General features: G+C 39.7%; 1 protein-coding gene across 11 annotated transcripts in view; it reads left to right on the forward strand.

Annotated features, from left to right (window-relative positions):
- GRIP1 (glutamate receptor interacting protein 1) overlaps positions 1-15,641 on the forward strand; it is a 660,679-nt gene that overhangs the window by 548,285 nt on the left and 96,753 nt on the right. The gene's annotated exons all lie outside the window — the stretch shown is intronic.

Genomic DNA, 15,641 nt, shown 5'->3' on the forward strand with positions numbered 1-15,641 from the left:
TTTGTGCTGAGTGGGGCATTTGCCTTGCAGAATCTGCTTCACCTGAGCCTTCCTAGCCAAACAGAATTGCAGTAGAAGTTTGGCAGCCTGACTCGCAGAGTTCTCGAACTCGGGAGGGCATGTGGGAGCCTAAGGTCAGTTTTAGTGTGGTCATTCAAGCTGAAGCTATCATTTGGCGGATATACTAAATATCCCATCTGTGGAAAAAATGAAAATTAATTTAATTTTCATAATTGTATAGTTCAGAGACTCCATGTGTGTGTTTCTTGAGTACCTTGTCCAAGATAAGGATTCATTAGTTATAGGGTATAAAACTAAGTCCTTAGCAGTGTAGATAATCTGAAATTGGGGAGAGAGGAGTACTGACATCATTTACAGCACCTAAAGCTAAGTAAGTGGGAAGACACGTGAAAATCTAACGATATAGTAGAATACTGCCCAGCTCTGTTATCCTGCCCCTCCTTGCTCTTCTGTTAAAACTTTCTCTTAACAACAGCACTGCATCACTGCATTGTACATTAGACAAACACTTAAGTTCTGGGGGCATATAAATAATAATTTCATTTACTGATGTAAGAGTTTTTCTTCTCTTTTTTCTGCAGCTAAGTAAAGAAAGTAATTCTTCACATCAACTAGGAGGTTAATTAAGCAGCGTAGATGACATCAGCCTGTCCTGGGTTTATCCCAGGAAGAGCAAAGAAGAGAGAACTAATAATGTGTGTGGTTAATTTCTGCTGAGCACTGTGCACAGTACTTTACCTATTTTATCAATCCTAATTGTCACAGCAATCTTGTGACATATAAATCATTATCCTTATTTTTCATAATTGAAGTAATTGTCTTGAAGAGGTTACATTTCCTGCCCAAGTTCACACAGACAATACTGTGTGAAACCTAGGATTAAACCCAGATTGACCTCACAGATCTGATTATGTGCCCACAGAAGACTGACAGTCATTATAGCCGATGTATAAAACAGTAAATATTTTTTTAAAAGATTTTATTTATTCATTTGAGACACGGAGAGAGAGAGAGAAAGCATAAGCAGGGGGAGAGGGAGAAGCAGGCTCCCCACTGAGCCAGGAGCCTGACGTGGGGCTCTATCCCAGGACCCTGGGATCATGACCTGAGCCAAAGGCAGACGCTTAACCATCTGAGCCACCCAGGCGCCCCTGAAACAGTAAATATTTTAAGTATGGATGAAAGCTTTGAAAGAAGCAGAAAAACTAATGAAATGCATCTTTATATATTCTAAACCTAACTTCTGAAGTTGAAATGTAAACACTCAGTTAATATTCATTCAAAAATAAAAGCCTTACAGGGAATATTTAAAAATAAAAGTGAAATCTTATTATTTAAAATATAATTATTTTAGGGGTGCCTGGGTGGCTGGCTCAATTGGTTGAGCTTTATCGGACTCTTGGTTTCAGCTCAGGTCATGATCTCAAGGTTGTGAGAGCCAGCCCCTGGTCCCGCTCTGTGCTTAGTGCGGAGTGTGTTTGAGATTCTCTGCCTCTCCCTCTCCCTCTGCCCCTCTCCATGCTCACTCTCTCTCTCTCTCTCTGTCTCTCTCTAAAGTAAGTAAATTAATTCTTTTAAAAAATAATAAAATATAATCATTTTAGCCCTAAGTGCATTATTGAGAAAAAAAATCCCAGAGCATCAAATATTTAACATTAAGCACCTAAGAGAGTCCTGAGTAAGAGGAAGAAAGTGAGACAGTGAATTAATTATCTACCAGTGTTTAATCATTCAAGCATTTTTATTGATATGAATTATTGTAAAGCTACTCAGACTGAGGAAGTGGGGCATAGAAATCCAGGAATCCTTGTACCTGCTTTTTCTTTGGTCTCTTAATGGCTCGTGCATACCCAGAGACATCTTCACAGATTCCCAAGTACTACTGCATCTGCAGCCCAAATCTCCACAACAAACCAGAAGTGTTAGGATCTAGCTTGTCTCCAAAGACAGGAGAGCAATAGGTAGTCCCAGAAAAGGAACATGAGTATTCCTTTTCTGCATTCAGTTCCTAACATAATAAAAATATCATGAATGATATTATAACACCATCATCTAAGTCAGGGTTCCATAGTGAAGGATTTAAAATGGAACAGTTTGTTAGCTCTTGCCCTTTGGCAAAGGTTTTTGTCTTCCTTAATTCTACAGTCATGTGCAAAATGTGCTTGGACTCTATAGATTCTCAAGTTCACGGCAGAACTACTTGGCTCTTCTTTCTGCTGTGTGTACTGGTTTAGGGAAGTTTTCTACTTTCATCTTTTGAAATATTTCAGGAGTTGTTCCAATTTCTCTAAATAGTAGTATATCTTAGAGTAGCATAAAAGGCTATTTGTCACCTTCAAATGCCCTCTCTGGTCAAGAAACGGATGCCTATAGAAGACCTATCTAACTGTATAAGTGAAAAGATGATGTTCAAAACATACTTCTGAAGACATATAAGGCTTCCTGGAGTTGGTACTCTCCAAAGTTAACGTGCCACAATTAAATCTCAGCAGCATCTGCTTGGACCACTATCCAATGCTGGAATCCCTTCAGAACCTTCCTTACCAAGCTCTATTTGGACATTTCTTCTTTTCTTTTTTTTTTTTTTTTCAGAGAGAGAGAGAGAGCGAGAAAGAGCATGAGCAGTGGGGAGAGACAGAGGGAAAGGGAGAAGCAGACTCCCCACTAAGCAGGGAGGCCGACATGTGCCTCCATCCCAGGACCTGGAGGAGATCATGACCCTAGCTGAAGACAGTCACTTAACTGACTGAGCCACTCAGGCGCCCCTATTTGAACACTTCTTTTTTTTTTTTTTATGTTCAATACTAATAGCAGATGACTCCCTGCCAAAGCCTAAAGCAGGAGTCCTCCTCCCTTAATGCACAATGGAATTACCTGGAGAGCATTTAAAATGACCATCCCATCCCAGAGGGTTGTTGTGACAAAGAGAACACTATGATATATATGAAAGCACTTTGTAAACTGTAACTCACAGCAAAAATGGAAGGCATATCATCGTTCATACTATTAAATAATAATTTCTAAATATTCACCTATCATTCCAACCTGTCTAAACTTTTTTAGATCTGACATCCAACTTATTTTCTCTTTTTTCCAGCTATGTCAAACTTTTCTAATTAGAAATTTTATTTATTTATGATTAATAAATCAGTATTTATTAAGGACCCATCAGCTTCAAAACAATAGACTCTGTGCTTATTATTCCTATCCAGTAGTCACCGTTGGCCCAAGCTAAGGCAGGGGTGGGAGTGGGGCACTGTTGGTGTGCTGGTCAGATATCGTTTGCTTCTTCATTGACAAGGCATTATGGTTTTAATACACGATGGTCAAGTTTTTCCCTTTTTTATCTAGCCATGTCTTTTTTTTTTTAAGATTTTATTTATTTATTTGAGAGAGAGAGAGAGAGTGAGAGAGAGAGAGAGCACACATGAGAGAGGAGAGGGTCAGAGGGAGAAGCGACTCCCCGCCAAGCAGGGAGCCTGATGCGGGACTCGATCCCGGGACTCCGGGACCATGACCCGAGCCGAAGGCAGACGCTCAACCAACTGAGCCACCCAGGCGCCCTAGCCATGTCTTTAGGTATGCACATTTGCCCAGCATTGCTTTCTTTAAATACTGTCTTTACCCCCTATAAAAACTCAAGGCAGTCAGAAATATAGATGCTTTAAATATTTCTAAGTATATTTTTGGCACCGTACAAGGAAATCGGCTTTTAGGATGTCTGTGTGGTTGGTATTTATTTGTCTTATTTCAGATCTGGTTCCTAGGGAACTAGGATACCTTTTTTTTTTTTTTTTTTTAACTGTATACATAAAGCCAAATCTAGCACAGGATGCCGGAGAGGGTCCATATCTTGCTATTGAGCCTTTTGCTCTTCCTGACTGTTCCTGTTAAGTCTTGGGAGGTTAAGAATCCTGAGTAGTAGGAATTCTTTTTCAGGCTGGCAGACACTTATTCCTACTTTTAAATAGTTTCTCTACCTCAGCAGAATCTGATGGAGATTCATCCCATTTTTTGTGTGGATCATTTATCCAGCTCAGAAAACCTGACAGTGACTATTTTTAGACTGAGGAGGAATCAGACTTTCTGGAGAATGATGATAAGGAATATGATGATTACCCAGTAGCCATGTGTAAATGCCAAATGTTTTTAACAGTCAGGGCAAAGAATGTTTCACTTTGTGGCAAATCTTTCTACTTTCCCATTGGCGTTGGTCACTTCGATGCCAGATTCATTTGGCTATTTACACTTTTTAAAGCAAATAGGACATAAAGTTTGTGAGTTTCCCGAAATCTTGCTCCTGGTAGAATTATGCCCATTTTTAAAAAATTTTTAAAAAAAAAATTTTTTTTAAAAATTTTAAAAAAAGTTTTTTATTTATTTGACAGGGAGAGAGAGAGAGAGAAAAAAAAAAGAGCACAAGCAGGAGGAGCAGGGAAAGGGAGAGGGAGAAGCAGGCTCCCCACTGAGCAAGGAACCTTGATGTGGGGCTTGATCCCCGGACCCTGGGATCATGACCTGAGCTGAAGGCAGCTGCTTAACCAACTGAGGTCCATTTTTAAAAAGTCATCACATTAGTACTGACAGTGGAAATGGAGCCTTCTGGAGTTTGTGCCCTTAAGAGACATGGCCTTGTCTACAATGTGTGCCCCAACTCACTAGGAGCTCAGAAATTACTTTAAGAAATTTTGTGACCTGATTTTTCTCATTCTCTGTTTTAAAAGTTTAAAAACGCTTTATTATTTTTCTATATAGGATAAGATTAGAGCCTGAGAAATTGAAGTTGGAAGACTTTTGTTAGTATCCTACAAAACACATTTAAATATCTATAAGTAATATGTCAGCCTATAAAATTTAATACTGAAACCTGCCATGTAAATCCTATGATTATTTCATATAGTATTACTCCTTTAGCCAGGGGCCTAACCTCCTTCCTTTATTTAGCTACTGGGTTCTAGTTTCCCCTGAACTAAATCCGTGGTGAAACATCACTCTACAAAGGGCCAAGAAAACCCAAGGCAATCTGGAAGAAGAGCAACAAAATCAGAGTACTGTTACTACCATATGTCAAGATCTGTTAAAAAGCTAAAGTAATTAAGACAGTGTGGTACTGGCGTAAGAAGGACAAATTGACCAATGTGACAGAAAAGAGTGTCCAGAAACAGAACTATACATATAGTCACCTAGTTTATGACACAGGTGACATTGCAATGCAGTGAGGAAAGAGTGGTTTTTTTCAAATAATGATGATGGGTCAGTTATATCCATGTGGAAAAAATATATCGTGACCCTGCCCCATACCATACATAGAAATCAATTTAGATGGATTCGCTATCTACATGTGAAAATTAAATAATAAAGCCCATAGAAAATATATGGGATAACATCATCACGACTTCATAGTAAGCAGAGATTTCTTAAAGAGAACACAGAAAGCACCATAAAAGAAAAAAAGAATAATTAAGAACTTCTCTTCATTAAAAGGCACCATTAAAAGTCTGAAATGGTAAGCCGCAGAGGGGAAAAATATATTTGCAAACCATGTATCCAATAAAGGACTCATATCAGAATATGCTATTTTTAAATTCCCACAAGTCAATGAGCCAGACACCCTAATGGAAAGTTGGGAGGAAAGACTTGAGCAGACACTTTATAAAAAAAGTTATCAAAGTGGCCAATAAGCCAGGAAAGGTGACTCAACACTTTAGTCATCAGGTAGATGCAAATGGAAGCCACAGTGTGATACCACCACCACACCTACCTGAATGGCCACAGTGGAAAAGACTGACCACAGCACGAGGTGACAAAGATGTAGAACAGCTGGAACTCTCATTCGCTGCTGGTTAGAAGGTAAATATATACAACTCTTCTGGAAAACTCTTTGATGGTATCTACCTGAGTTGACATATTCATACCCTACAGCCCAACAGTTCACTTGTAGCTATGACTACCACAAAAATGCATTCCTGTGTTCACCAAAAGACACAGTAGAATGTTCATAGCAGCAATATTTGTAACAGCCCCAAACCTAAATAGTAGAATGGATAAACTATGGCATATTCACCCAATGGAATATTATATAGCAATGAGAATGAATGACCTAAAATTACTCCCAGCAATATGCATGAATCTCACTAACATAATATTGAGCAGAAAAAGCCAGAATCAGAAGAGTAAAAACTGGGTCTGTTTTTTAAAAGTACAAAAATAAGCAATACTGACCAATGCTGATAGAAGTCAAGATAGTGGTTACCTGTGGGACCAGGGAGTGATTTAAAGGAATAGACAGTGGGGGGGATTCTTTGAGGCTGGTACTGTTCTATTTCTGGATCTGGGTATGGGTACACAGTTGTGTCCAGTTTATGGAAAGTTATCAAGAGGCTAATTTATGATTTATGCATTTCTCTGTATGTTTGTTATACATCAATAACAAGTTTACAAAACACTATAAGCCAATAAGCAAAATACAAAAAATATCAGTCATGTAAAATGTGGAGTAGGGGGCCAAGATAGTCCAAAGGTAATAAAATTCCCAGGGTGAGCTGCTACAGAGAACAAAAGTCAATCAGCAACCACACTTTGGCCAAATTCAAGTTAACGTAAGACATATTATTGAGTTTCACTTTGGACTCTTCCTACAGTACAGTAACTATGCAAGCTGTCTCCTTTAACTCCCTAGGAAAAACTTAGGATTTAAGATAAAGCTCATTTGAACATGGAAGTTACACTCTGTTGTATTGGGAATATTTCCCAAGCAGTGTATTCCAGTAAGCAAAAATAAATTGGCAACTTTTTTTGAAGTTAAAAAAATTCTTATTAGAGTTTAGCTCATCTGAAAGAGATTGAAATTATTAGTAGCATTATTTGAGTAGGCTATCACTGATAAAAATACTTTTAACTAATGGGTAAATTGAAAAGCACCCCAAAGGTACTTTTTATCGGAATGAATGTAACGCAGGCAAAGCTAATAATACCATGCAGTCTTTCTGCCACCCTGGGAGGTTCTAATCAAGCCTTGTGCTCTGATTGAAATGCAGGGCTCAGAGTGGGAAAACTGATTAACAAAATAAAAAATCCAGAGTGTTTCCCATGCAAACAGTCATCAGCGTATCTTACGTAATTATGTAGCCCATAAATCAACACAGCATGCAAGGGCCTCAGCCATAGTATAAATATCTTAATGACTGAGCCGTCTCTAACCATGAATAATTTATATCTGCATGATCCGTTTTTCTCAACCATGCTTCACTTAGGCAGGACAAACTAATCTTCTGTCAGGGGATGGGCTCTTGATTATTTCTTCCTGATTTTTCTTCTGTTTATTTTTCTCATTTTGACACACTCCATTTTTCCCTCTTGCACTTTCTTAAATAAGGGTGCTTCATTCATCCACCCTGTCTGCTTGCTTTTCCTTTTGCTATGCATCTTCTTAGACATCTTGGAATAAAGCCAGGGCTTTTGGACTCCTACTTTTCATAAGGCTTTCTGTAAATGGAATTAGGTGGCAACCAGGGAAATAGGCTTAATACCACAAGGCAGTCAGTACGAGCTTCTCGATGCTGTTGTGGGGAAACATTTATTACGGAAAGCAATTGCCTGAAAAGGCTAATGATCAATTAAACATTTGTGGATCTCCTTCTGTGATGCAGAAAGGAACTGCCACGTGGGTAATGCTGGAAAGCTTACTTGCTAAAATAGTTTTGTGTTTTCTTAGAGCCCATTAAAATAAAGGCAGCTGAGAAACATTCAGATCAAATTCTGAAAATCTTATCTAAAAAGCTTATCCCAAGCATCCCAACTCACTATGCTCGGAACTCCTCAGATCCCAGTCTGTCTCATGGTCATTGCCATTCCCGTGAAATGTACCATAGACGTTTGGTCATACCAATTGCCTTTCTACAGACGGTCCTTTTGGACAGGGAACTTTGGTCACCTTCTGCAGATCTTTTGACATATTTGAGTAATTTTCCTAGCAACCTAGAAATCACATCCTATTTGATGACCCATTATTTTTTATAAGCACATTGACCCTACTACTATTAAAGAGTTCATGGGGTGGGGGGAATTGCAAGCATTGTATGTCCTGCAGTTTAAAAAAAAAAAAAAAAAAGGTAACTAAAAACTTCAGGAGGTTCAACAGAATCGTTTTCCATAGTGGAATCCAGGAGTACTATCCTACTGCCCCACCTTCTTGGCAAGGGATCCCCAGGGGTTACTAGAAGGGAGGGGTAATACATTTCCATCTTTGAGTCCCCAGTACACCTTCTGATGTTCCTGGCATATAGTTAGCACTTAATAAATGTATTTTTAAAATTCATTGTTTTGCAAGAATGGTGAGTTAGCCTGCAGATTTAGGAAGCTCAGTTCTGTGGGAATGTGAGGTAGGTGATCTTCTAACCTGGCAAGAATCTGGTTAGGCTTCTCATCTCCTTATAAGTACATTAATCCTGCCACTGATTCATCTGATGTCTAAAGCAAATGGATCTGGTCTCAGTCATGTATATAAAATGCCAACCAGAGTCTTCTCACAGAGGACCTTCTTGAAATGTCTGATATCCAACTTCTGTTGGAAACCCAAGTGAGGGAAAGGATTGAAATCCAGGAAAGATCCCCAGAGAAGCATCTAGTCTGTCTACCCTAGGGTCTGCCTTTAGATCAAGTTGACCACCACATTAGCTTATTCCATTATAGAAACACTATCATTGATTTGCTTTTTAATTCTATTCCTCAACCTTGATCATGGAACAGCCATTGGAAACTACCTCTGTGTCCTATTATAAAAATGTGTCGAGGATATTCCCCATTATATCAATTAGCACCATATATATAAAATCCCACGGGAGAGATATCTTTCTCCCAGACAGAGAATCTTTATTTCCCATATAAGGACTGGAAGACTTCCCCTTTGGAATGGTGATAACTACGTGATTGACCATGTTTCCTTTATTGTCCCAGTATCCAGGAAACTCAGAGTCATATTTTTTTTAACTCAAGCAAAATTCACCTAATCTATAATTAACCACTTTAACATGTACAATTAGTAGTAGCATTTAGTACATTTGCAACATTGTGCAACCATCAGCGCTGTCTAGATGCAAAACTTAAGCAGTCACTCCCTATTCTACTCTGGCCCCAAGCCCTGGCAACTACCAATCTACTTTCTGTCTCCTCCAGTTTACCTGTAGTTCCAAGTCATTTTTGCAGTTCAGAGCATCTCTGTGTGGGCAAGGGCTTAGAATGCTAAAAGGCATTTGTAGGCTCCTTTTCTTCTTCCTGATTATTTCTTTATATTACATATTTAGTGTAAAGCAAGCAGCCTTCAGACTTTGTGGAAAGAAATTGAGTGGAGATATAGACAAACAAGGATATCCTCCTTTTTACCTCTAGAGCCACTCACCACCCTTCTCCATGCTGCTGTGTGCTCTGACCTACAGGCCTGCATAATGGGCTCTCATGGCCTCAGGCTCCAACTGGGTTTAGCTAAGAGGGAATCATGGTAGGAGATGAGAGGGAGGGAGGACAGGGATGGAGAGTGTTATTCCCTGGCCTCCTTGCTATGGGTTCACTGGAGCTGGCTACATCCTTTGACGGAAGGTGCCAGCACTTCTCAGGTAGCCCTTTCCACACAGTCCTTTCTGAATCCCCATTTCACTAACAGCTCTATCCTTTGCTTCTTCAGGGCAGTGTAGGAAGGTGCTTTTTGCTTCTGGCCCCAGAGTATTGCATTATCCCTGTGGTTTCCCTCTAACCTGCCCACATCTTTCTAAATATTTTTTTTATTAAATTCTCATCAAATTACCCTAATTTGAATGTATCCTCTGTTTCTTGTGAGGACCCTGACTCAAATAAGCATATTCTACTCTGTGGTTCTGTGTAGCTGTAGGTCAACGTGATTTGCTCAGAGTCCTCTGCAGATAAGCTGGTCTGGCAGATCCTCCTGGGGCCAGACAATGTCCTCTCCCAGACATCCAGGGCATTCACATCTCTTCATGGTTTTAAGGTGCAGGACCTTTGTGTCAATCCTTAAAAGATAGTGGTCTTTTTTAAGAGCTCGTAATCCTGGAGGTGGCTCATTTACCTGACCATTTTCAGCTGCTATAATACCCACTTTAGAGGTGGAATGACCAATGAGCTCAAGTTCTATCTGGAAGAAGGTGGCGTGCCTTTCTGCCAATGGACTCTTCCCTCATTCTTTCACTATTAAGTAAACTCACACACTTCTCAGTCTGATATTGTGAAACATTAGATGGAATTCATTATGCAGGTTTAGAATTTAGACAAAAGAAAAATCCTGTTCATCATCAACATTACCTATGCATGCACATGCAGCCTGTTACAAGAATAGCCATTGAGAGGATTTAAGCGTAGGGTTAACATGACCCCAACTACACTAGAAACTACTTCAAGCAAAAGAATATGACTTAAATTTCTGCATCATCAGTATATTTAGCATAGCACCTTGAATAAAATAATAGGTGTTGATGCTCTCACTTGCTTCACCCACAAATATCACTGAGCACCTACTATGTACATATCATAGACTGTGGAGAACCACAGTCATGAGGAGGGCATACACAACTCCTACTGCATGGAGCTCACATTTTTATCCAAGAACAATGAATTAAATAGCTAATTAAACAACTAATTGTTGAATGACATTTATTAGAAGTGCTGTGAAGGAAAAGCACAGGGTTCAATTAATGCATTTCTCAGGAAGGTTGACGTGGTTTGCAGGGCAGGGCAGGAATCCCTGAGGAAGTGACGTTTGAGCAAAGCAGTGGTAGAGAAGTAGGGGAAGGAGAAATGGAGAGTTGGAGCACTCCAGGTAGACAGAAGGGACCAGAGGCAGGAAGGCACGTGGCATTTTTGAGGAATTGAAAGAAAAGGAGGGGGCTGGAGCAGAGAGAGCAAGAGCAGAATGGTGGGAAATAGAACTGGTGAGGTAAGGAGGAGCCAGATGTAGGTCCTTGTAGATAGGGTTAAATTTTTTTACCCCACATGAACAGCCACGGAAAAGATTTAAGCATAGTGTTAACATGATGAGATATACACTTTTAAAAAAGATCACTGGCTTCGGGAAGGGGAAGGCCACGAGAGGATGAGGGGCTATCAGATGATGGTAACGTAGACTAAAAGAGTGATTGTGGAGATGGAAAGAAAGGATGAAATTGAGAGCTGTTAGGAATTAGAGTAAAGAGGAATTGGGGAGGATGAGGAAGAGGTGGGGTTTGAGATGACTCCTAGGTTTCTGGTTTGCATGATGGAGTGTAACAGGAGTCAGTCACTGAGAGAAGGAAACATGGAGGAGAACCAGTGAAGTGTGGTGGGCTCACTATCAACTTTGCACATACTGTGTTTGTTGTGCTCATGAAACATCCAAGAGTTATTCAAGGTGGCAGCGGGAGCAATGGGAGCTCTGGGGAAGGGTATGTGCTGGACACATAACTTTAAGAGTGATCGTGGTTAAGTGAAACTGGGCTACAAAGGAGAAAGAATAGAAGGCTGAGCTCATATTCAGTAAACTGTTGTCAACAATCCCTGATCAGCCTTGTGGGGTGTGTGTGTGTGTGTGTGTGTATGTGTGTGTATAAAATGCAATATTACTCAGCCATCGAAAAGAATGAAATCTTGCCATTTGCAATGACACGGATGGAACTAGAGGGCATTATGCTAAGTGAAATAAGTCAGAGAAAGACAAATACCATATGATTTCACTCATATGTGGAATTTAAGAAACAAAACATGAACATAGGGGAAGGGAAGAAAAAATAAAATAAGATAAAAATAGAGAGGGAGGCAAATCATAAGAGACTCAACTATAGGAAACAAACTGAGGGTTGCTAGAGGGGAGGTGGATGGAGGGATGGGGTAACGGTGATAGGCTTTAAGGAGGGCACTTGATATAATGAGCACTGGGTGTTATATGCAACTGAGGAACCCCTAAATTCTACCCCCGAAACTAATAATACAGTATATGTTAGCTAAATAGAATTTAAATAAAATTTTTTTAAATCCCTGATCATCTTTACATGAGCTAAGCACCTTCCTCTCCTCGCTATCTTTATTTTTTTCTGTATAAGTTAGGACCTCATTATGACACACACGCAGTCTTATTAGAAAGTTAAAGTTGTGTCCTGGAAACTTCTTAATGTGAAATCTTTCTATTATATAATGAGTGTATGAAGATGGGAGACCATCCCTCAAACTCCGTCTTTAAAGGGTGTTGTTGTTATCAAAATACTTAAGAGTGTGAGGTTTTACAACCCATCTTGGTAAACCTCAGTTACCTAGAATCACTTTTCTATCTAGTAATTCACCTCTTCTACTCCTTAGGAGGACATTGAAATTTAAATTTAGCTATCGCATATTGTTATAAAGTCTGTTAACCTCTAATTTTCTGATTCCCTAGGCTTTTCCTTACCTGACCTTGCCATTTCTTTGTAGAGTCATAGCTCATCAGGGCTAGAGAGCTTTTATTGAAGTCCCCTTATTTTCCAAATGAAGAAAATGAGATCTAAAGGAAATGATGGGTTGGGCTGCATGGTAAGTTGGTGGCAGAGCTAGGTAGGCATCACCCTCCCAGCTTCCAGCCCTAAGCTCAGCTTAGAAGTACATGCTTCTTCCCTTAACCATGACTGTAAATTTCTCTTCTCAGAATGCTGGAGCTTTCTACTTTAAAGTTTAAAAGAAACTTGTTCACGGCACATTAGGCTCCCCCAAGTGGAAATATTGCACTTGTTTTCCCTTTGAAGTCTTACTGGGGAAAGTACTACTTAAAGAGAAACTTATTCTAGAGGTGCACCAGAGCAGTTGTGGGTGTTATCTCTCTTCTCTTCTAAATTAATGGCGGCAGAAGATCTGGTGCACTTGTCCTCTGCTTCTTTCTTCCCGCCATAAACCACTTTAATTGTATGCACATCATCTACTTCAAGAGAACCTGACACTTGTTCTAGACACACCCCATTCTCTTCAGTCTAACCCCAAGGCCCCCCTCCAAATGGGAGGATCCATAATTCAATGGTAGCAGGGCACTAACAGGCAAGTGCAAAGCTAAAGGGAATGAGGAGAGCAAGGGTCTCCTATGACCTCTTTAAAACTTTTTTTGTCAGCTACTCACATGCATTTAATGTGTAGCACTTCGCTTTTGACTTTGTGTCTGCCTCCTTTCCTACCAACAATTTCTCCTAATTGTTCCATTCTTCTAGAGCACTACAGCCTGATATAACACGTTTACCTTCATCTCTAAAGTGTTCTTAAACACTAATTAGATCCTTAAAGAACAGAAAGGAAAAAGCTTCTTGTGGGTAATCAATTCCCTACAAGTTTGCCAATATTTTTCTATGTTTCTTGATAGAAGATGTTCCTCTCATTTCTTTATACAGGGAAAAGCTTAATATTCATTCTTCACCATAACTGGAACGTTAGAACCATGCAAGAATATAATTTTTAGGACCTTGATAAATATAGGCCGGAAAAAAAGAATAACAATGTAAGAGTTTACATTTAAACAATTTCCACATATGCTGATAACCTCTTTAAAAACTCTGATCTTTAATCATGATGTAATGCTTTTAAGAAAAATGGATACGTCGTGTATACTGGGTAATGGTTGATTATGGTTTTATAAAAAATTTACATCTGCAAATACCTAGTTGTAAATAGCTGCCTCTTAGAACAACAATTCAAGAAAGATACATTGGGGGGTAGACACAAGTGAGAAGGCCTATCAGGATATAGATTTAGCTTTTAACAAAGACCCAAGCTTAAAATATTAGCTTAAATGTGATAGAAGTCTATTTATTGGGAGAGCACCAATCTCTGTTGATAGGGTTTCAGAAACCTAAGCTTCCTCTACGTGGCTCCCTGCTCTTGTCGACATGGTTGAAGATGGGTTACCAGGGCTGGGCCCACATTGCAACAGCAACAAGGAGGAAATGAGATCAAGGAGAGCACAGCCATCATTTTTAAGAGCACGTCCAGAACAGCTCACTTCTCACTTCCACTCACCACCCATTGGCTGGAATTTGGTCACATGGCTGCACCTCACTGCAAAGGAGGCTGGGAAATGTCCTTAGCTTGGCAGCTTATTACTGAAGAAAAAAGGGAAGATGGGATACCAAGGAACAACTACCAGTTTCTGTCATTTGTAAGAGATTAAGTTATAAGTAACAGAGAAACTTTATTACTTTCATCTGTTAAGTCAAAGAAATTTAGCTTTTGACATGAGAAAACCAAGTGGAAGCATATGTGTGATTATCACCTCACAAAGCTATCTGTTATAATCCAACCAGTCTATGGGAAGTGGTTTCGGAAATTAGTCCTCCTAAAATTATTCCTTCTATTATTGTGGTGACCATTTCACAGTGTATATGAATATATGATCATCATATTGTATACCTGAAACTAAGGTAATCTGTCAATTATACCTTAATTAATTAAGTCCTTCTAAAGTTCTATAAAGATAATGTAAAGAAAAGGCCCTGCTGGGCCAGAGCCGACACAAGGGTCAACCTAAGCAAGAAGGGACCTTGCTAGGGAGCCTGCTCAAGGAAGGGGAGGACAGCAGACTTCAGAGTGTGAAGCTCGAGGCACCAGATTTTATGCACTTAGTCACAGAACTTGGACTATGAGAGTTGAGAGGTGGGCAGAACCGACTACCCTAGTGAAGAAAGGACCACTAAAACAGCCTTCAGCTCGGGTCATGATCCTGGAGTCCCGGGATCCAGCTCCAGCATCGGGCTCCCAGCTCCCAGCTCCCACGGAGTCTGCTTCTCCCTCTCCCTCTGCCCCTCCCCACCCTACCCCTGCTTTGTGTTCTCTCACTCGCGCCCTCTCTCTCTCTCTCTCTCTCAAATAAATTAATAAATAAAGTCTTAGAAAAAAAAAAGAACGCACATACACGAATCCTTAGCACTGGAATACAAATGTTGTTGGCATGAATGTTCTCATCTTTACCTTATTTGAGAAATACCTTGTTTCATAGCAAACTGAAAATTGCTCTCTCCAATGGAACTTTCAGCTTCAGGAGTCATCCATACTGCCTGAGCTTCAGCAACAGGAACACAGAGTTCCTAGTTCACCGTATCTGAGCGTTGCCTCCGTGATAAAATGTACTTGGAGAAAGACAAATTTCCATTAATGAAGAGCAGTAGAAAATCAGAAAAATATTACAGAGTCTTGTAATATAGTCTTGTAAAATGCTTGAGGTCATAATATAGCAATAATAATAATAGTAATAATATTCTCTATGTATAGCACTTTGTAAATTACAAAATGCTTTAACCAGACATTGATTTCATCAAAATAAACACTGAGGAAAGGATACCATTTTGTAGGCAAGCAAGCTGACTTAGAAAGTTTTAGTAACTTGTCTGAGGTACCGTGATCAAAATATTGTGAAAAAAAGAATTAAATGCAGGTGTTTTAATTCCATGTCCAGGGCTCTTACCCGTATGACCCTTGCCTCTTCTGAACTTTAAGGGACTTCATGAGTTTTCTCATTTATTCATGCATTCATTCAACAACTGTTTATCGCTCACCTCCTCTGGGCCGATCATTATGCCAGGCATTGAGGATGTCGTGATCAACAAGACATCATCTCTGCCTTCGCAGCCAGCTTG

Source organism: Zalophus californianus, chromosome 9 (assembly GCF_009762305.2).
Source record: "Zalophus californianus isolate mZalCal1 chromosome 9, mZalCal1.pri.v2, whole genome shotgun sequence".
Lineage (NCBI taxonomy): Eukaryota > Metazoa > Chordata > Mammalia > Carnivora > Otariidae > Zalophus > Zalophus californianus.